Source organism: Rattus norvegicus, chromosome 7 (genome assembly GCF_021556685.1).
Source record: "Rattus norvegicus strain SHRSP/BbbUtx chromosome 7, alternate assembly SHRSP_T2T, whole genome shotgun sequence".
NCBI classification, from domain to species: domain Eukaryota; kingdom Metazoa; phylum Chordata; class Mammalia; order Rodentia; family Muridae; genus Rattus; species Rattus norvegicus.
The window spans coordinates 134,250,742-134,273,583 of record NC_141540.1 but is presented as its reverse complement, the minus strand read 5'-3'; the positions used below and the strand labels follow the sequence as shown (position 1 = coordinate 134,273,583).

The window sequence follows — 22,842 nt, the reverse complement described above, 5'->3', positions numbered from 1 at the left end:
TTGCTGTAGACACATAGAGTTCTCCAAGTGCTGGGGAGCCCTAAGGGTAAACCTGTCAGTGGGTATTGAACCTCCACATCTCTTCTCCCATGGACTAGGTATGATTTGACCAAATAAGGTTTGGGTATTTATTTGGTTGGTTGGTTTGGGGCTTTACTTTTTTGAAACAGGGTTTCGCTATGTACTCCTGGCTGTCCTGGAACTCACTGTGTAGACCAGGCTGGCCTCAAACTCACAGAGATTCTGCCTCTGCCTCCTGAGTGCTGGGATTAAAGGTGTTTGCCACCACTGCCCTCCCTGGCTGGAGGTTGATTTCCAAGGAATTGAAATAAGGCTGGCTGAGCACAGCACTAACGAAAACCAGAACCTCCCAGGGCACCCTGTAGGTGCTGCTGTCTCCAAGATTCACCCTCTAGAATTTCCTGTTGCATCTCGCAGGCCAGGGTACTTCTTTAACCCTATTTCCATCCACATCTGCAAAAGTCACCTGGATACCTAAAGAGTAGGGTTTTATAGACGTAACTTGCTGCCCACCCAGGCCTACTGCGTGCTAAAGATTCCGTCTCCAAAGCCAGCTCGCATTCCTCCTGGCAGCAAGAGCAAGGATCAAGAACCAACAATTGGAGAGGACACTCTTGGGAGTAAGTGGTGGTTAGACAGATATCACCCCATGTTTAGGAAGAACAGAATCCAGTGCCCTTGACTGCTCTTTGTCCAAGGCAGGATGAGCTCTTAGAAGCTATGGGGGCACCACAGCAAGGGGTGAACAGCCCTGTCCTCTAGGCTGGGCCACTGCTTTTGAAGTGTGGTGATCCAGGGCTGGTGCCAAGTAGAGAAGTCCTTTGTTTTACAACAGTGAGACCCGAGGAGGCAGCTGATAAGACCTGGGGCCCTGGTGTGAAAATGACCCTTTGACCTGGGAAGAGTCCTCAGATAAGCCAGCCCCTGCATTGTACCCAGCCACATTTTATTGGGCTCTTTACAGACCAAGGCATGCAGATAATGACATTCCAGGCCAGTCTGCACAGACTTATTTTAAGATTGCCCAACTCCAAAAAAGGTCTTTGAGAAAATAGTCCCACATTAGAGGAGTCAACCTATAGTTATTTAATAAAAAAAAAAAATGCCAGGAAGAAAAAAATATAAATGAAACCCAATTGTACCCTCTCTTTTACCCAAGGAAAAGTTAAGATTTCTGCTTTAAAATTATCTTGATCACCTCCCACAGCAAACCGAATGGATGCCTCGTTAGTAAGAGCCATCGGGAGAAAGGGAAGTGCAGAAACAAGAAATGGCAATCTTCGGGGTTGGGGATTTAGCTCAGTGGCAGAGCGCTTGCCTAGGAAGCGCAAGGCCCTGGGTTTGGTCCCCAGCTCCGAAAAAAAGAACCAAAAAAAAAAAAAAAAAGAAAGAAATGGCAATCTTTTTTAAGGTGGTGTTTCAGTTGGAAGTGTCCTGTATCTGGACGGTTCATTCATTACTCAGCCACTCAACAAACCTTTGTCTGATGCCTGCCGGGCTCGAGCTGCCCAACTAGTGTTGACTTCAGGCACAGAGCACAGCGTTCTGGTAACGTGTCCTTGGAGTCAGTCTCCTACCCAGCCCAGTACAGGCACAGACCCAAACACTTGACCGTGAAGGATGAGCAGAAGGCAGAGGGGTCAGGACGGGCTGCTGGTCCCTCCTGCTCCATGCTGGAGTTTTCTGGAACTGCATTCTGAAGTGTGTTTTAAATTAAGGGTTTCATTTTCCCCTTTCCAGCAGCTCTTTGGATATTTGTGTCCAAGGGTGCTTTCCAGCTTTCCCTCGTGTGAGCCTAAATGCATCTCTAGACAGTCTCCCAAAATAGAATTTTCCACTCCAGAACGGGAAGCTATAGCTGAGACGGAGAATTTAGGGTAAATGCCATGCAACCTTCATTTGAAGTTGGAAACTCTCGCCTCGCAGGCCTTCAGGCCCCTCAGTGACTGCACCGGAACTAGGGACAGCCTCCTCCAGGAGTCTCCGCTCCAAGGGAGTGAATGGAGTTGCCTCTATGTGACAGTTAGCTTCAGCCAGTTCCCAAATGTACACCCCTGTCTCTCCTTCCCCCCACACACCTGCCCTCCACTGCTCCATCCCCCACCACACACACACACACACACACACACACACACACACACACACACACACACACCTGTCCTCTGATCCTAGCAATGGCACATTGGCTTAAACCATCTCCTGCATCCTCCTGGTGTCCACTGCCCTGCATGCAGTCCCAGCTTTCGTAAAGAATTCAGAAAATTCCAGGACTCCCCAGCCTGGAGAACTAAGCAAACACGTATCATTCTGTGGATTACAAACACGAGTCCAAAGGACAGAGATCTTCTGGCCACTCAGTGGCAGAGGCAGAACCTTAAGCCAAAGCCAGACCTCCCCCTCTACCAGAGAAATAGGACCACGGACTTCAGCTCCCCAAGAATTGGAAGCTGCCACTGTCTGACAGGGTCCCCTTCTCCTGCATCACTCTGATACCTCTCTTCCCCTCTGTGTTTGAAACCAGGCAACTCTGGGATGTTTCCTGAATGCTTCTCCTAAAGCAAGTTTCTCTCCAGATCACTGAGCTCTAAATCAGCAGATCTCAACCTTGCTGACGCCGAGACCCTTTAATAGAGTTTCTCGTGTTGTGATGACCCCCAACCATAAAATTATTTGGTTGCTATTTCATAATTGTAAATTTGCTACTGTTATGAATCGTAATGTAAATCTCTCATACTCAGGATATCTTTTTTTTTATCAGTTACTACTGTACTTTATTGTGTTCAACCAAATCACCATGTTACAAAAATAGCAAGCTGCCATAATAAAAAATAAGGCTCCTCTATCCAGCACCAGATAGCATCATTTTACTTTCAAGCCTAGAAATTGCACACTTGTATATAAACCAATCGAAGATGAGGATTGAGAGTTCATCTTGGTGGATTTTTCCTTTGATGAATATGAAGTGTCCTTCCTTATCTTTTTTGATGACTTTTAATTGAAAATTGATTTTATTTGATATTAGAATGGCTACTCCAGCTTGCTTCTTCTGACCATTTGCTTGGAAAGTTGTTTTCCAGCCTTTCACTCTGAGGTAGTGTCTGTCTTTGTCTCTGAGGTGTGTTTCCTGTAGGCAGCAGAATGCAGGGTCCTCGTTGCGTATCCAGTTTGTTAATCTATGTCTTTTTATTGGGGAGTTGAGGCCATTGATGTTGAGAGATATTAAGGAATAGTGATTATTGCTTCCCGTTATATTCATATTTGGATGTGAGGTTATGTTTGTGTGCTTTCATTCTCTTTGTTTTGTTGCCAAGACGATTAGTTTCTTGCTTCTTCTAGGGTATAGCTTGCCTCCTTATGTTGGGCTTTACCATTTATTATCCTTTGTAGTGCTGGATTTGTAGAAAGATATTGTGTAAATTTGGTTTTGTCATGGAATACCTTGGTTTCTCCATCAATGTTAATTGAGAGTTTTGCAGGATACAGTAACCTGGGCTGGCATTTGTGTTCTCTTAGGGTCTGTGTGACATCTGTCCAGGATCTTCTGGCCTTCATCATACTCAGGATATCTAACAAGTGACCCCCACAGGTTGAGAACAGCTGCTCTAGAGGAATGCTCTGTATGAAGTAATCCTTTATCCCTAGTCCTGTGGACCAGAACATGCTGTATCCCAATGTATAAAACTCGGGCCCAGACCAATAAAGGTTAGCGCTGCAGGAGAGATTTACAGCTTTGCCTTTTCTTTTCCCCACAAACAAGAGTTTGTTTGTGGGAATCACCGAATTCGTGATATTCAGACTCACTTGAACTTTAGGCTAAAATGTCCAAGAAGTTCGGGGTATTCTCACAGGGAGGTATGCTGGACTGAGTTGTTACTGTGTTACGAGATACAGTATCGGAGGATCCTTTACAAAGATACATAGTGTCGGGCCAACACTCTACCCCTCTCCCCTTCCTGTTCCCTCTTTCCTCCTCAGAGCCAGAGTCTCTGTACTCTTCAATTTCCACTGTAACCATTATAAAAGGTAATTTTCACGAATTCTTATTTCTTATTCTTAATAACTGGTCGCTCATACCTTTAAGCAATCCCAGCATTCACCTAGGCAGAGGCAGGTGGATCTCTGTGAATTTGAGCCTGGTTTACATAGTGAGTTCCATGACAGCCAAAAAAGGAAAGAAGAATGTAATAACTGGGGGTTGGAGAGATGGCTCAGTGGTTAAGAGCACTGACTGTTCTTCCAGAGGTCCTGAGTTCAAATCCCAGCAACCACATGGTGGATGCCCTCTTCTGGTTGTGTGTGTGTGTGTGTATGTGTGTGTGTGTGTGTGTGTGTGTAGACAGAGCACTCACAAACATAAGATACATGAATATATCTTTTAAAAGGAGAAAAAAATAAATGTAATAACTGTTTCAATCATATTAAAATGACTTTTCACTGTCATCTGATTTCCAGAGCTAACTTGCAAAGATTCATGAATAGCCAACCTGATAGATTGATTCAAATGAGGCCGAAATCATCATAGCTTATATATATATATATATATATATATATATATATATATATATATATATGAGTCTATGCCTTCACAGGCCCTTTTTTTAAATTGGATATTTCTTTATTTACATTTCAAATGTTATTCCCTTTCTCAATTTCCAGTCTATAAGCCTCCTATCCCCTCCCGCTCCCCTTCTTCTATAAGGGTGTTCCCCTCCCCATCCATCTGCCCTTACCACCCCCCTCAACATTCGCTTACACTGGGGGTCCAACCTTGGCAAGGGCTTCTCCTTCCATTGGTCATAGCTTATATATTGATAAAAACCGTAGGAATGGGTACTCTTAGCCTGTAGTGTATCCTCAGATAGGTATTTATCTTGCTCTGTGGCTAATGAGCAAACGCTCATACTGTCAGTCTAGTGACTGAAGCCAGCTATAAGCTTATGTGTAGTCTGGCACATGACTGACAGTAGCCATCTTCTGTTTCTGTGCATTAACCCAACGCAGATGCTGTGGCTTTGAGGATGTCCATCAACATCATTTAGGCTGTGCAGTTGACTCCACGCAGTGCTGTCTTCAAAGATGGCGCGATGAGGATTTGAGGTTAGTTCTTCCAGGAGCTTCTTCCTTACGGTAATAGGATAATAACAGCTCAAAAAAATTATTACATGCAGTAAAACAAACCAGAAGGCTGAGCAAGAAAAGAGCCGCTGACTAGTATCAGAAGAAAAGCAAAGGAGATCGTAACAGTTAGAGGAAGAAGTGGAATCATTACCAGATGGACCCATTTGTCAGTGGTCAAATTGAAAGGCACAGCAGCTTATGGGAGCAAGAGATGGGAAACTGCCCCAATCCCAGTGAATGGGCATACCTCCATGTATAGAACGTTCCAAGTCTCCTTCCAGCTTTTGTCTATAAGGGTCCTGTGTTTTCTTTGCTTTTGGCTTTGTGTATATAACTTGATCTGCTTAGTGTTTTCCCCAAATATTCCCTGACCCCCAAATGGCAGGTGATCTGCCTGTTGTGTGTCACATGTTAACATTAATGAAGACGCTGAAGTCAGAGAGGCAGCCTTCTTGATCATCAGCCTTCCTCTGCAGGACCGCACTAACCTCAAAATGGAGTTCATGCAGAGTTATGGGATCTGCCTATAGTCACAGCCACTCGGGAGGTTAAAGTGGCAAGATTGTGTCCCCGTAGAAGCTGGAGTCCAGACTGTGTAGAAGGGAGGGAGGGAGGCGCTAATAACTCTTCCTTTGCCTGTGGAAACATAAACCAAGATACTTTAAACATTTTTTAATCCAACTGAACTTTTTAAAACCAAAGGTTTTATAGCAATCAAAAATAAAAGTTTTGATATAGACAAAAAAAAAATGGCGCTAAGTGGAAACTTCAACAGAGCTTAGCTTTGCATGATGGCTGCGTTTCTAGAAAAAAAAAAGGAGTAAAAATAAAATTGAGAATGCTGTCAAAAATGGAGCCTTATGCATAAGAAATATGTTGAAAACGCAGAAACTGCCTAAGTAAAGTTAACCATTGCCTGTGTCCAAAATGGTAGGCTTGGATAGTAGATGACGGAATGGCTCTGATTTCTAAATTTCTTAGCTCATGGTTTTTTTTTTAAATCCCATTTAGCAAACATTTTTGGGAGGCTATGTATGGTTTTTAAAGGTTCTATGCATTAAAACCAGTACCGCGAGCCACTTCAAAATACTAGTCCTCCTAACCCACTTTAAGGACAGACTGACTTCCACTGGAGAAAGACATTTTGACAAAGATGAGTGAGAGTTCTCAAATCAGTTATGCTTGCCCATTGTTTCAGGGGAGGGATGAGATTCACTCACCCATGTGCGGGCTCTGTGGGGAAACAGGAAGGCATGGTGGGGTCCTGGAAGAATTTTGCAGTAACTGGCTAGTGATTGTGATTTTGAAGGGGCTCTCGGCTTTTATTGCACGAACGTGCCACACTTACTTAGAGCTGGTAAATTAAGGTCGATATCTGTAGATAGATCCGTAGTTCCTAAGCCAGTCACAAGCTGCAGTTACCTAGGGAGGATATTTGCCATATGATCATGTACCTCACGATTCTGATTTACTGAACACGTGGGATAGGCTGGAGACTCCTCTGTCGTATGAGAGGCTTCCCACGTGATATTCCCACAGCTAGCTCAGGGAGCCCGTACTGCTGTCTGATACCTGGTAATCTAGGCAACTTACTTCCCAGCTGCAATGCCCATATAATCAGCAGAAAATTCCTCAGAGAGATGGTTGTGTTATTTTTGCCCACGTTGGCTCTGAGCTCCTCGGGATCAGGCAATCGGCCTGCTTCCGCTCCCTAAGTAGCTGGGACTGCAAGTATTAGGTAGACACAAATAAAAACATGTAATCCATTTTATGGATTCTTTTGGAATAGTCGTCATGGCAAAATAATTTCATCTTTCCCCGAATCACTGGCCTCCGGCCCACATTACACATGTGGGTTCACACAGACACACCACACGCACACACAAACACACAAACACATCTCCAAATCCAGCAGGAAACATGGAAGAGTAGTGGTCGATGGCCCATTGGATCATGACCAAGGAGCTATGAAGTGGCCACAGAAGCTGAGCCGCCATCTTGGAGTCCTGCTTGCACAAAGAGAAAGGTGAAGTGTTGACCAGAAAAGAAAGCAAAGAGCGTTCGACGATGCACACCGTCTAGATTGCTGGGGGACTTCCTTTAACGAGTGGCTGTCACTTCTGCTATTCATTTACATTCTTGCTACATGGGAGAGACCTGTACCATGCCTGCAAATCTTCCACCTCTTCCTCGGGGCATTTAACACACACTGCAGACATCCTTACCAGCTCTGACACCCCTTCCCTAACTGGGAGGCAGCCCCCGTGTACTGCTTAGCTCAGATCCTCTGCTAGCCAGATATGGTTGTTAGAGGCAGGGACTACTTGGTTCCCAGCTGGGACATTTTCCTTAGAGTCATGTGAATGATAGTTAAATGGTCTCCTTGTTCCCAACCCATGCCATTTCCTCTCTGGCCCAAGGGGACAAGTTCAGGAGCTTGCCTGCCTCTAAGGACTGTGCTCTGGGCTCCCAGACCCCTTAGCTCTCTAAGTGTCCTCCTAGTTTAGGACATTTTCCCTCAAACCCTAGCATTTCTTCATACCTTGTTTCCTCTCTGTTTAAGAAAACTGATATTCCACCGCCATCTAACGTTTAGAACTTCTAAAATCCACACTTGACTTTTTTTGTATAAGAAGAAATGTTTTGGGGTTTTTTGTTGGTTTTTTTTTTGTTTGTTTTTTGTTTTGTTTTGTTTTGTTTTGGATTTAATTTTTTTCTTTCTTTTTTTGACACAGAATCTCACTCTGTAGCCCAGACTAGTCTGGAACTTGCCATGTAGCCAAGATTGGGCTGGAACGCACAATAATCCTCCTGCCTCAGCCTCCTGAGCGTTGAGATTACACTCCAGCTCAGCGTCCCTCACTGACGGACACGTCTAGTCTAGGTAGACCTTCTCTTCTGAGGTGCGGTGACCTGTCTTTGAGCTGCATTGTGGCATTCGGTTTTGTGGGGAATTCCGGGGATTTTTTTTTTTAAATGCATATCTTAATGTTGTCACTACTCAAAACTCCAAAGAACCTGTTCTCTTGTGTAAACCAGTGTGAGGGAAGTCTGAACACGCTCATTCCAGATGGTAGACACTGAACCTCGCCTCACTGGATAAGTAACAGGTGTGAGGCCTCTGACAGCTGAATTGAGCCAAAAAAGTCCTGAATAATTTATGCAGGTCTGCGGTCTGTGGGGCAGTCCAGGTAGAGGTTGTTAATCCCAGATTTAGAATGTGCCGATTTCAGGAAGGGATGCTTAAAATGAATTTTCATGTGTGGCCCTTATCTTTGGCCTAGGTGAAAAAGTCAAAATTAACTCGGTTTACCATTATCCATGGGTTTAACATCTTCTGTTGGCTTCTAAGCAGAATCGGAGCTCGCCGTGATCATATGTTTCGATTTATGCTTTAAAATATTACAAGATGGCCAATACCGGGGGATAAGAACCTTTTAAACCGTCTTTAATTTCAGTGTAACTGCGAAGTCTGCGTAGTCTTCTTATAAACTGAATTTTGCTTCAGAGAAGCAAAGAGAAGCAGCATGTGGTTTGTGTGTCTGTGGCTCTTCTCCACCTGGTTTGCGTTAGGAAGCCATGGAAGCTAAGTCGGGAAGCTCTCTAGAGAAAGCCTCCCAGCAAGGAACAGACACAGGAGAGAGACATCTGAACGCCCCGAGCCCCTCCCCCAAAAAAAGCACATTCCAGTGAAAAGAGTGGGTCCTTGGTAGTTGAGATTAGAGAACAGAAAAATAAATGGTTTTTAAAAATCGTAACTAAGGAGGACCCCAGTTAAGTAGTTCCCATATTTCCCTTTGAGAACCATCCCCCCCCCCCAAAAAAATAGATCTTAAAAAGAAAAACAAACCTTGGATATCCATCGTTCCCAGGCCATATTCTACATCAACAGCTGCTGGTTCCTTAACTCCTTGGAAGAGAGGAAGAAAGGAAGAAGCTAGTGGGGATGCTCAAGGCATCCTCAGGGGTCAGGAGTGTGTCATTTTGAAAACTCCTGGCACAGCATGAAGATGCTTGGTGCTGCTTATACCACTGTTTGGCCTCTTTAAAGAAAGAAAAATTTATATATATACATATATGTCTATATATGTATGTATAGATGTATGTATATATAGTATATATATTTTTTTACTTTGCACATGATATGTGTGTATATGCATATTCATGTGCATACAGATGCACATAGAAGTGGGTATATATGCACATATGTCCACATGTGTAGCGGTCAGAGGTCAAACAGGTATGATTCAGTTGCTGTGCTGAAATAAGGTCTCTGGCTGCTTGCCAAGTCACTGTCACACTGCCTAGCCAGCGAGCCTCAGGAAGCATTTTATTTCATTATCTTAGCCACGGGTGCCCTCATGTTGCTTTTCAAACGTGGACTCTGGGGACCTCACACAGGTCCTCAAGCTTGCAAGACCTTAGTGGTCCAGCTACTCTCCAGCCCTGGGTCTTAATCTTTGGAGTGGTGGCTCCTTCCCAAGAGGTTCTTTAACCAAATTGTCAGATCTTTCAAAAACAAAAGTATGTGTCGATTCACACCCTCAAATACAGTCTGACACAGGACACAAAAGCCTCCTATATGCTGCTTCCCATCACTCTTCAGGAAATTGCTCCGTCCTCCTTAGACACACTCTCCCCAAAAGCAGGAGGATGGTGAAGTATCCCAGTGGGTAGGACTCTTGCCTAGCACACGTGACACTCGGATCTGAGCCCCACAGAACCTCCTGCACCCTCATCCAAAGTGTTGCAGAGGTTCCTGGGATCCCATTAGATCATACTGTAGAAAGATTAGCAAAAGCCACTGGTCAAAGAAATGTGGCTTCCTCCGTCCGTTCTGCCAGCGACTAGGGAATCAGTCTTCAGCTGCCACTAGAGTTTGTTTATATGGAAGGAAGTGGATTCTCCACTAGCCTCGTTCCGAGCCCTCGCAGGCTCCCATTATTTAAGCTGGTCTGCAGAAAATCTTTGTTGGGCAAGCTTGTCAGCAGAACTGCCTGCAGGCGCTGCCAGACACTTAAGGATTCTATGGCTGCTTTCTTCCCTCCCCTTCTTTATTGTCACAACTGAAGAACGTTAGTTGACTTTTTTTTTTTTTTTAAAGCATGATGGTCCTATGACTTGAGCTGTAATCAATTTATCTGACAAGTTTATAATGGTTGCATTATTCCAGGGTCTTTGGCTTTGGGGGTGTCATGTGAGGTAGCAGAATGGGTTACACAGAGCCTCATTGGAGCAGATCTTGAGGTCTGTCCTTTGCTCCACATAAGGTCTTCTAGTTGAGGGGGTGATGGGCAAGCCACTGATGAGGTGCAAGAGTGATATCCTAGTGAGAGCGCAGGACACACTGACGTGGCTGTGACAGCCAGGCCACCAAACATCCGTCGTGCAGAGATCTCAATAAGCTGGTTGTGTTGTGTTGGGACAATCGGAGGTGTGTCTGCGAGATTGGAATGGCACAGTCAACTTCAACAATTCGAGGAATCTCCAGACTCAGGGAGACGTTCCTAGCGTATTTGCCTTTGAGCTACGCAAATGTTTGGTTCTGCAGGTCAGCAAAGTAATATATTACCTGAGAGCCGCCCTAAAAGAGGCTGACAGCCATTCAGCCATTACTTCATTATTGGCTAGAACAACCTGGCGTTCAGATTTCTAGCATAGTTTTCTATGTTCTAGTGCTGCCTCTAAGGGAAAAGTCAGGGAAAGCAAAACGCTTTATTTAGCTATTCACCCCCTCTGCTATGCCGGGCATGGTGACTTTTCCCGGGACTCTGGAGGCAGAGCTCTGTGAGTTTGAGGCCAGTCCGGTCCCCATAATGAATTCTGGGCCATCCAGAGCTATGCAATAGATTGTCTTTTAAAACAAAACAACACGGGGTTGGGGATTTAGCTCAGTGGTAGAGCGCTTGCCTAGCAAGCGCAAGGCCCTGGGTTCAGTCCCCAGCTCTGAAAAATAGAAAACAAAACAAAACAAAACAACACAACTCTGCTTTAGAAACAAATGATACAGTAGCTCAAAAGGATAAGCTGTGATGTGAGACTCAGACTTGAACCCAGGCTTCTCTGCTAACTAAAAACTTATATTGTTAGAGGAACTTAAAAATATACATACGGAACTGACTGAGTGCCTACAATACAGCTTCTCCGTCAGGCGAAGCCCTAGTATCAGTAACGAAGAGTCCATCAGACATCCTTGCGTTCTTGCCTAATATATATCCAAGATAGTGACACCACATAATATGTCCCAGATTACTCCAGTTCTAATACACGTTTGATGCCCGACTATATATGGATTCTACCACCGCCTCTAAGTCACAAACTGTTTCCCGGAAGGAAATCACTGTGCCATGTCCTCAAGGGACACCACAAGGAAAAACTCTTCCTCTCTGAAGGGTGTGACTGATGTCTGAAGTTCCAGGTCAACCCAGACCCCACGTGTACACCCAACAAACAATGTCAGCACACCAAGCATCGTGAGGAAGGCACAGCCACCGTTTGCTTTCAAACTCCCCTCTCTGCAGACACCTTCCACCCTCAGCCTACTGAGCCTGCGCAGGACTCTGCGCATGCGCAGGCTCACTTCAGTTTCTCTGTGGGACGTCCTGTGAGAGGGTTACTAATCTCCTGTGGCTTCACATTTTACTTTTGTATCTGGAAAAACTTCAGTTTTACTTTCAGTGTAGTGTATAACTAACTGGCTGTTAATGGCCTGCATCCATCTGAAAGTCCCGCGTCTGAGGCTGAGTCAAAGGATGCTGACTTGGACAGTTTTTTCTGGAAGATCATTTAACCCTCTGTCTCAGGATGTTGTACTCTTGCAGCCTTCTGAAAGGCTTCCTGGCTTCTACGCCTCACATAAACTAGTCATGTTAGCCAGTCTCCACCATTCAATTTTCACCGTGCACCGCACCGCACCGCACCGCACACCACATGGTGAGCACTCGGAAAGCATTCAGGTTAGAGAGGAGATAGATGGCTATAGCCCAAATTATAAGATGACTAATCAGGGTGGAATGTGATTTGCTGTGATCTGTGTTAATTCTGCAATTCAGCGTAGGAGTCTCCATTAAGAATATTAGCTGGACACTGAACCACTTGGGATAGAATGGTAAGGGGGACTGGGACCCTTCGGGAATATTGATGGAGCTAGAAAACACAGCTTTTTTTTTTTTTTTTTTTTTTTTTTTTTAATTTCATGTATATGAGTATACTGTAGCTGTCTTCAGATACCAGAAGAGGGCATCAGATCCCATTACAGATGGCTATGAGCCATCACGTGGTAGCTGGGAGTTGAACTCAGCACCTCCGGAAGAGCAGTCAGTGCTCTTAACCACTGAGCTATCTCTCTAGGCCAGAGTTTCTGACAGGAAAAAAATAAACAAACAAAAATTTGGAGGGCCTGGTCTGACTAAGACAGCAATCCTGAAGCCTGTGGGTTGTGTGGAGCAGTGTGGACATAACATGGCAGCCTCCTGGACTGGTTTTTTTTGTTTGTTTGTTTGTTTTGTTTTTTGTTTTCTTTTCTTTTTTTTTGGAGCTGGGGACTGAACCCAGGGCCTTAGCGCTCTACCACTGAGCTAAATCCCCAACCCCTCCTGGACTGTTCTGAATTCAGACTTGACATAGGACTTAACCAGGCTACACGGTAGCTAACATCTCCAAGTCTTCTAAGACATGTCAGGGTTGGGCACAGGGTCATGAAACAGCCTTGAAGGGGTGCAAACCAGCCATTGTAGAGGCAAAGACGAGATAGAATTTGGGACAGGCGACTGAGGGATGCTGGGGACTGCAAATGGAAAGACTTCTTTCGTGCCCCAGAAGTGTGAGAAAAAAAAATCTGAGGAAGAGACTGTAAAGTAAGAATGTGCTGTCTCATGAGGGAGAATGAACGCAGGACCTCAAAGCAGACAGCAGACTTAGAGCTTCACTGTGTGCACAGGCTTGCCAGCAGTCCCTCTGCTCAAAGCTGTGCTCTTGCCTAAAACAACAGAAACGAGAGCGATCTTGGGAGTACCCGGACGTGTGTAGCCTAGGAGGATGCAGCCAGAGCTCAGGAGGCTCCAGTCTACCATGACTGGATCTTGCTCTTCCTCAGAGTGCCATGCCCTCACCAGGATTTAAGGGACCAAGGAGGGTATTGCTTTAGGCATTATGGCTTAAAAATCAGGACTAGCCTATTAGTTTAGTTTATGTGGGATCCCATAAGCCAACACAAAAATTAAATTCCTTTAAATATTAAAGCTAGAACATTGAAGCCTGGTATGACATATCACCTCTGTGATCTGAGTACTAGGGGAACTCAGAAAGGATTGCTGCAAGTTTGAGGTCATCCTGTGCTCAACAGCTCTACAGGAAGTCTACAGGAAGTTCCAGGTACCTGAGCTACATAGTGAGACACACACACACACACACACACACACACACACACACACACACAGAACCTCAAATTAATCGACAAAATTATTTTTTGATGTATTTACTTTTGGTGTCTGTGACGGCCAAAGGACAGCTCTTCTTGCTAGAACTCCATCTTTCTTGTCACCATATGGGACCCAAGGATGGCTCTTTTTCCTCTCCCTCTTCTTCTTCCCTCTTTTCCTTCTTCCTCCCCCTCTCTTCCTGCTCCTCTACCCTCTTCCTCTTCCTCCTCTTCCTCCTCCCCTTTCCGTTCTAGGGATAAAACAAAGACTCACACATAACAAGCAGTAACGTCAGTGAGCCGTACCCCAGCACTCACTTTTCGTAAACATCCCAAGTAAAGAATAGCAGATTTACGAAGGAATATACGAATACTTAGTGGACAAGGTCCCAAGTCATTCTATGGAGGCTCACACAGGAGCAAGCAAAGTATTCGCACTCATCAGGAGCTACTGTGTGCCAGGCAGCTTATCTGAAGGACCAGGCCAGAGATCATCAAACAGAAACAACAGGACTTTGCAGACTTTTAATGCAAACTCAGTGCTGGAGAAACTGAAGGTCCAGATGAACACAGGCAGAAAGGAAATGCCAAAGTAACTTGGTCAAAGACAGTTACTTATCTAGAACTAAGTGCGATCTGAGAGCATCAGGCCAGCCACAGCTCTTAAACCAGTCTCCCATGCGAGATCACCCTTTCTGTTCCCACTGTTGCAGAAAGGGGGGCGGGATCTCAGATAAGATAAAGAAACACTGTAGCATGCTCAGCTGAACCTTTCTTCTTGGCAAGAGGCTTTGGGCTGCCTGAAATAATTCTTTGTTGGTGCCCCTCTGAAAATAACTTGGTTACTTATGGCATCCAGTTAAAACGTTCAAAGCTGGCCGGCCTGCACTTTCAACTCTCTTAGCTGGTGCAGAGTTTAAGAGGCAGACAGAAACAGAGGATACACAAAACTGATTTGAACAAGTAGCACATAAACCAAACATTCTATAATCTAAAATTTGCCACGAAACACTATGCCTTTGGTATTTCATTTGAACACAGCTGCACTGCAGACCATACCAACCACCACCACTACTTCACCATTTGGACCGCTGCCCTGGTACTCAGTAGGGTAGGTTGTGTTCACGGACTCTCCTAATTGGAAGATTATGGGCATCTATTTTGTGGGGATCTATTTCACAGTGATGGACTTGAGCTCTTTTCTTTGTGTAGTGTAAGCATTATAATTCATTTTATGTATATATATGTATATAACATTTACATATATTTTATATATATATGGATATTTTACCTCATGTATGTAAAGCATGTACACATATGCACCACTCACAGGTCCAGTGTCCTCCAAGGTTAGAAGAGGTGGTAAGAAACCCTAGGTCCAAAATTACCAATGGTTGGGAGCTGCCCCATGGGTGCTGGGACTAGAACCTGGGTCCTCTTGCAAGGGTAGCCAATGCTCTTAACCACTGAGCCATCTCTCCAGCACCTAGGTATCATTATATTTTGAAGGTGATCAAACATGAGAGCATTTCAGTTTAGAAATGTAAATCCTCTGGTCGCCTTGTGTTCTCTGACTTTCCTGTTGTCGTTTGAAGTGAAGAATTTATGTCAGGGTCAGCTTCCGTTCCCTCTCAAACAAGCCACCCGGAGTGCACTGACTCACTTGGGCCACCCCTCATCCCTGTGTCCTGTCCAGCCCCCATAAAACTTCCTCAGATGAGGGAGGCCCTGCCACCCCTGTCTTGACTGCTGTGGGCCTTTCTGACTCTTCCCACCTGCTGTTCTGGGTTCCTGGCCCTGTTTCTTTCACCCCCATGTCTAACCAGAACACATAGATGGCTTTGCCAGTTTCTGGAAGGATCTGTGGCTCCCCACTGACCTGGAGTATCTTGTGTCTCTGTGGTGGCTGCACAGCCATTCACACCCTGGGTGTGCATTTGGTCACACTTCCAGGTGCCTCCCCCTTCCCCGGGGTGTCTTTGTTCCCCAGCCTGAGGTGGCTCAGCCTGGTCTAAAGCTATTCCTCCTTCAGTGCCCCTCAACTGACTGTCCTGATTGACAGCACTGGGGCGACACAGGCCACCAGCGCTCTTCTTGCTCCACTCTGGACAGCTTACTTATGTTATAAATAGAATCTGAACGTGGTAGTTTGAAATGGCTCTACCCTCCCCCTAAAAAGAGCATTTTGTTCATTACATGCTGTCAATATTTTGCTGTGCGTGTACTGTAAGTTTTCAGTTAAACACTGTAGCCCTGACACCTGAATGTATTTTAAATATGGTGCCATGGTACAGCCCTTTCAATGCCTTTCAGAAGGTTCAATTCCTTTTAGAAGGTTCCTCCTTGATGTTTTCCCATGTTGGTAGTTTTCCAGTAGTGGAGTTGAAAGATGTTTGTATTAAACCCCAGACCTGAAGAAGCTGAGAAGGTTGAAGGTCAGACTCTGAGGCAACCTTCTCATATATATACTGGACACAAGTTTGTTTATCCAACATAGCTCCGGGTATGAGAGTGCCTGAGAGTAGTTGGGAGTGAAGGGAAGAGCAGGCAGAGGCTGCTCCTGCTAGCCTAACTAGCTGCTTCCTGAGCAAACATCCCCTAAGTACCGCAGATCTCAATTCGTCACCAGGCTTGGGCTGAGGTCCCCAGACAGTACAGCTGCAAGCAGCTATCTGGTGTTGGCGTCATGACCAGCCTTCAGCCTCCTGGATAAAAACACAGGAGAGCTGATAGAGTGTTGGAACAGGCAGCAGCTTGATGTGGAAGACCGGGCATGTGGGCTGGGACTTGCTCAGAGCTACGGCACTCTTATCTGGATCTGCGTCAAAAGATCTGTTTTATTTAAAACAAATGGCTGTGTCCCACCTCCCCTCCCTGCCCAGAGGCTTTAAAATTGACCTTCCCCAGACACAGGCATTTTAGAGATGGGAAGCTCACCGTCAATAAAAGCTAGCCTTAGAGACTGGGATCTATCCCAGTGTTGGCCAAGTACCTGCTGAGAGAACAGGCCAGGGTACTTTGAAGTGAAGATGGCCCCACTGGTTGAGGTGGGGATGAGGGTGGGGGATGGGTGGCTGAGAGGTTTGGAGTCGTAAATACAATGGGACGGAGTGTAGAAACTGTTGGAGAACCAGTGCTCTCTAATCATGATGCTTTAAATATAATCAAAGGGTAAAGAAAGTAATTGGAGACCTCGTGAAGCTGAAACTTATCATAAACCCCCATAATGCCCCTCACTCCAGAAGGACCTTGCCACCTGCCTTCCAGCCCTTCCCTATCGAGGAGGAGGCTCGCTAATGGGAATAAGAACTTCCAATGCTCAGCGGTCTACCAAGCCACAACGGAAGCATTTGGTACCAACTTGCAAAGATAAGACAGATCGAGAGCTGCAGTCACTCCTCCAGCACTTGGCTCCTTGATCGGAACAAGAATTGGGACTCATTCTACAAACGTACGGTTCGGGGATTCCGTACATTGTGAAAACCAAATTGCTGTCCTGTATCACGACCTCGCTGAAGACCACAGCCATACTTGCTTGTCAGCTGCCCCCCACAGTTAGGTGAACGGATGAGAAGGTATAATGAAACCGTTACCCCAGTTTCAGAAATGTATTCATCCCGATCACTGATAGTTCATTACCGGTGCTTTTAAAATGTTCAAAAATCAAAAGCAATACGGTCTAGGAGGAAGTCTGTATTTTGCTTCTCTTTGTATGTGCGTTTGTGTTATGTATGCACACATGCAAGTGTGTGTGTATGTGTAGGTCCCCTCACCTATGTATGACCACGTACAGGCCAAAAGCTGACACTGGTTGTCTTCCTTTATTGCTGTCTTCCTTAGTTCTGAGACAGGGTCGCCCACTGGACCTAGAGCTTGTGGTCTCCACCAGACTGGCTGGTTAGTGAACGCCTAGGGCCCTCAGTCTCTCTTACAGATTCAGCAGATGTTACAGATGTGCACAGCCACACTTAGCTTCCTGCACCGATGGTAGGAACGCTAGGATGTTTGTGCTTGCGCAACAAGGAAGTTATCCAGCGAGCCACCTTCCCAGCCCAGGGAAATGTGTTACAAAAGAAACCAAGGTCACCATTGGGAACTAGCACCACGACCTGCTTCCTTTATCGCTTTCTACCAGACAAGATAAGGCTAGCTGGCTTTTGACAAAATAGTGGCTCTTTGTTTCCCTGCCCTTGGTACATTTGTTTTCCTAAAACAACCCCACCCTTAGGACAACTGCTTAAGTTTAGAAATGAAGTTACTTGAATAAGATATGGACCAGAGAAGACCGTTTGAGAATCATACATTGACTTCACTGGGGCTCAGTGCACCGTACCGCTATGCACTAGGCACAATTAACCAGAACAGGGGAGTGAACACCGGAAGTCCCCGAAGAGCAGAACACAATAAGACAATGACTAAATAGGCACACAGTGCCAGGCAGTGCTAAGTATTGTGAGGCCAAAGGAGAGGGCGAGGCTTTTGAGGAGTAGGTGGGGGAGGGGACCCTCTCTTTGGAAATGACTATGGAATAGAGACCGGGATGGAGGAAGCTAAGCCCTGAGAATTTCTGAGCTTCCTTTCTCAGCCCCCTAAAGTGTGATCTTCAAATAACTGAATATTCTACCTAGCTGAAACAAAAGGACACCAGCTGGGGGCTATTGCTCCCATCTGCCTAAGTTCACTGTTGACAACCGCAGTGCCTTGCAGACCAGAATGAAAGTCCGCTTCATTCACATTGAAAGCTAGTAGGAAGTTTCTAAGTGTCCCCAAACTGCTTCCCTGGCAGGAACACAATAGAGAAGTTGATCTTACCTGTTGGGAATGTAGCAAACGGTATTTACAAGTAGTTACCTTGTAACACCACCACAGTGGCTACATTTAATACAGATAAGCCTCGCCACAGGATGTGGTGGGAGTATTTGTGCCTCCAAACATTCAGTGTGAAGTTAACTCTCCCCTAAGAGCCCTTGTTAAAAAGGGTCAGCCTGGCCCTATAGTCTGTATCTTACTGGCGTGCCAGTTTAGAGGGTGATGTCAAAGTCTGTTGACTGGTTGCGCATTTGTTCTAAGGATGCCTTTAGCTGATGTGTTCTCTGAGAAGGTCAAACAGAACGAAGTAGGAAAAGGGAAAATTGAGACAGGTGTGGTGGTTTGCACTTGGGAGGCCCGGCTAGGGTACACAGCAAGTCTGAAGTCAGCCTAGACAGTATGGAAAACTCTGTCCAAAAATAAAATAGTAAAATTTGACAAAAGCCACGAGTTAAAGAGCAGTCTGACTCAGATACAACTCTCACTGGTGAGTTTCACAGATCCACAGGGAAATGGGCCCATTAGACGTTTTCCCACAAACTCCCATGTCCTCGGGCCAGAGGGACCTCTTGTTCTCTGGGATTCTTCTGGAAAATTTGAATCCACTTGAATCGCAAAATAACGGTTTGTGATGTCTGTAGCAGTAGTGTTTCTAACCTACTCTAACAGAGCCAGGACCCTTTGGTCGCTATCACTTAAAAACAAACAAACAAAAACAAAAACTGGCAACTTAAAAAACCCAGCTTGTCCTCGCTGCCTCACAGTGCATCAGAGATGACAGGGTTTGGCCGCGCAGCTATTTATTTGAGGGATCTATTTATGGCAACCTGCGTATTTTTAAATCAGTTACAATAGGCTATTGTTCTCTTATATAAATAAATATATGGTGAAAAAATCACTGTACGGCTTTAGAAGTAGAAACTGGTGGCATTCGAGGAGCGATTATGCAATAGCATTTTACGGAGGCTGGAGCACCTAGGTTTAGGCTTGTTCTTTACCCTTCTCTTGGCATTCCCTCACCCCTCAGCTGTTACCCCAACTAAAGCTTGTAGCTTAGAATGTGGATTCTCCTGATTCCTAATTCCTAATGATCATTACTAATTGTCGTTGCTTCCTGGGCTCGCTTTGAGGTCCAGTTTTTGCTTCTCTGAGCCCTTTCTGCCGACAGCTGAAGTCAAATTCCTCTCTGAGAGCCCCTATAAATAGCACAGAAACAAGATTAGCAGGGACGTGCGGTGGGGCGTTTTCTTGTGTTTCTAGGATGGGAGTTAAAAACTCTTCCTAGTTCCCTAAGTGCACCGTGTGCCTGACTGCTTTGCTTTTGCCCCCGTTTACTGATAAAAACAAATCTCCGGCTCTAAGCCGCAGGAATTGCTTTTAAATGCGAGAAAGTCTTAAGGGGGAGAATTCGTATGCTAATGAGCCTTTCCAAGTGAGAACTGGGTGGAACGCGCCATTTGCTGGCATTGTTATGGACAGCCTAGAGATGATTCGTGTATTGCTGTAGCCCTGTGGGGCTGGGGGTGTAAAGCCCAGCCTAGCTCCTCCCCAGCCCAGCGTGTGGGGCCGTGAGTTCGAGGCTCAGCACCGCCCCCTCGCACACTCGCGTGCACCTGCGGGCGGGGGAAGTTTACAGAAGCTTCCAGGGGCGTCTGCAGCGCGCTGGCCACAGTTCTGTGCCACCGGGGATGGAGTGCGGCGGGCGGCGGAGCTCCGGCGTCTGGGTAACTTTTCTAGGAATGCCGTGCTCGGGCGGGCCCGGGTGGACACCTGCCAGAGGACGGTCAGCGTGACAGTTCCTGGAAAGCTAGCGGAGCGACCGCAACCGGCGGCCCCGAGCCGGAGCCGAGCTGGAGGTGGAGCACGGAGCGGAGGCGAACACAAACGGTCTGTGCGCCCGGGGGACCAGGTCCGGGTCGGGGTCTGGGTCGCTGGGTGGACAGGCGCGCAGTGCTTGCTGGATGCGGGCACGGGGCAGGGACTGTCGCCCGGTGGAAGGGACTGTCGCCCGGTGGAAGGGACCGGATCGCGGGGACAGGAGCGCGGGGTGGGCGCTGGCCTCCGCAGTGCTGCCGGGGCGTCCGGCAGACTGGGACGAGGCGCCCCCTTGCGGCGGGAGAGGCCGCCGCCTCCCTGGCGCAGGACCGAGGTTGCTTGCCCAAGGGTCTGGGTGGCCCAGCGGTGCTCACTGCCGCTGTGTCCCTGAAACCGGTGACATCCTTCCTCCTAGCCGGGTCTTTAAAGCTCGGGCTAAGCCGTGTGCAGATAAAGTGGGCGGTGTGTAGAGTTTCTTTCACAACTCGAGTCTTGTCGCATACTTTATGGAAGTGTTTTCTCGGCAAGCGCGGCCGGTGAGAGCTGTAAGTTTCACAAAGGGGATGTTGTTCTGGAGCCAACAGGTGACGGGGGTGAAACCCGAGTCTCTGTGTACATTGGAGTCAGGTCTGGCCGACGTTTCCTTGGGCCGCTGCCGAAAATAGAAATTCGGGAAAAAAAAAAAAAGAATCAGTAAGAGATTGACGGGAACACAGTTTTGAGAAAATGTGTCTCCCACTGGAAATTGATGGTGTTGGTAGACATGGCTTTGCGTGATTTGTCACAGGCCACAGTACGCAGGCTTAGATCTCCCCAGAAGTGTGTCTCTGGCAAAGCACCATGCCTTGTCATGGAATTTCCTCCTTTTGTTAAGCAGTCTGCCCCGGAATGTACTCGAGTGAAGTTAGAATGCTGTCGAAGAGTTACACATTCCCTCTTAGAAAAACTGCATAGTATTTTGGCAACTGGTGGCCCATAACAGCTGGGGAAATGGGCGAGTTTGGGTGGAGGTTTACCTGGAAAATACCCAGTGGCAAATGTCCAAATGCCACCGATTGCTGGCGTGAAGTAGTGCTTTAAATAGGGAAGTTAGTTTGCATTAGCAACCTTCCGATGGGTTGGTTACGCGTGGTCTTCCACTACAAATAACGCCGACTTGGGTTATGTTAGCAGTGCCTTTTGTCTCTGTGGGCAACAGGCACTGACTGTTCTTTGCATGTGTTTGAAAACATTAATCATCACGTTGTGTGTGTTTGCTGGGACCTTCAAATCTTGACTCCAACTTTTGCTCACTCTGGGTTCATTTTTAAAGTAAGGGTCTAAGCAAGGAGACGTGTATATTTTGAGGACAGAAGTATGCAGACTTGCATGCTACCACATTTGTCCTCAGTTACCCTTATTTGACCTGTGTGTTTAGCTTGAAAGAATAAGGAACGTGGGGTGACATCCTCAGTGCGCCAGGGTCTTGTTAACAAGCAGATTAACAAAGAGGTCTGTTCATGTTTGAGGCTCAAAGGGTGGCACTTAGCAGCAGGGGGCACCTAAGGAATTTCAGCCCAGTGATTTCACAGATCCATTATCTGTTCAGGTAATTAAAGAGCCTCATAAGGATCCTATACTATTAACAGCCATCTTCACACAGCAGCCAGTGTGGAGATCGATTGGGAGGATTGACAATCAGTGATACGATCTTAGACTGCAAGGTCATGAAAACATCGACAGATGCTGGAAAGATTTAGGTGTGTGGGTACTTTGCCTGCATGCACATGTATGTGTACCACAGGCATGCCCAGTGCCATGGGTTCTCAGGAACTGGAGTTACAGACAGTTGTGACGTGCCACATGGGGTGCTGGGAATTGAACCTAGATCCTCTAGAGAAGAGCAGCCCATGCTCTTAACTGCCGAGCCACCCCTCCTGCCCCCTGACAGTTGTTTGATATTTGCATACTGTGTTAAATTTGCATAACTTGATGGGGTTTGGTAGGTTGGTCCAAGAGAATGGTGACTACTAGAAACCACAGCAAAGCTCACACAATTATAACCTTCTGAGGCTCCTGACTCCCTCCAGTCCTCCCTCCGCTTCTGAGTTGCCCTCCCACTGTTGAACTTTACAATCTCAACATGGGACTCATTTCCCCCTTTCCGGCTACTTTGGTTCGCTTTCCTTTCCTGTGCTGGTTTCCTTAGGAGCTAGGTGCCCTCCCAGACTTCTTTCTCTTTCCTGGTCATGATTTTTAATACCACTCTTCTTGGACAGCCAGGATCACTCTGTGGCTCTTTTCTCCTTCCCTACTGCCCTGCCCTGCCCATGGTGTCACGAGTAAAGTGTCCTGCCTGGATGTGCAGTTCTTGGCAGTCTGAGCAGTACCATTCTTGGGGAGAATCTGTTTTCTAGGGATGCCACCTTCTACACCACTGGTTCTGGAACTTTTGAATGTTGCCGACTTAGAAAAGGCTCTAGAACAGCTGTCCTCACCTGTGGGTCACAACCCCCACAGGGGTCTCAGGTCACACATCTTGCATATCAGATGTTGACATTGCAATTCATAACATCAGTAAAATCTCAGTTATGAAGTATCAACAAAATAATTTCATGGTATCAGGAACTGTATTAAAGAGTACAGTATTAGAAAGGCTGAGAAGCACTGCTCTAGAGGAA

At 46.3% G+C, this 22,842-nt stretch overlaps 1 protein-coding gene across 7 annotated transcripts in view; it reads left to right on the top strand.

Moving 5' to 3' along the window:
- Prickle1 (prickle planar cell polarity protein 1) overlaps window positions 1–22,842 on the top strand; it is a 96,187-nt gene that overhangs the window by 57,496 nt on the left and 15,849 nt on the right. The window contains exon 2 of one of the 7 annotated variants that reach the window (XM_087557543.1): window positions 5,023–5,118. The gene's annotated coding sequence lies outside the window, so the exon portion shown is untranslated. 7 annotated transcript variants of the gene reach the window in all.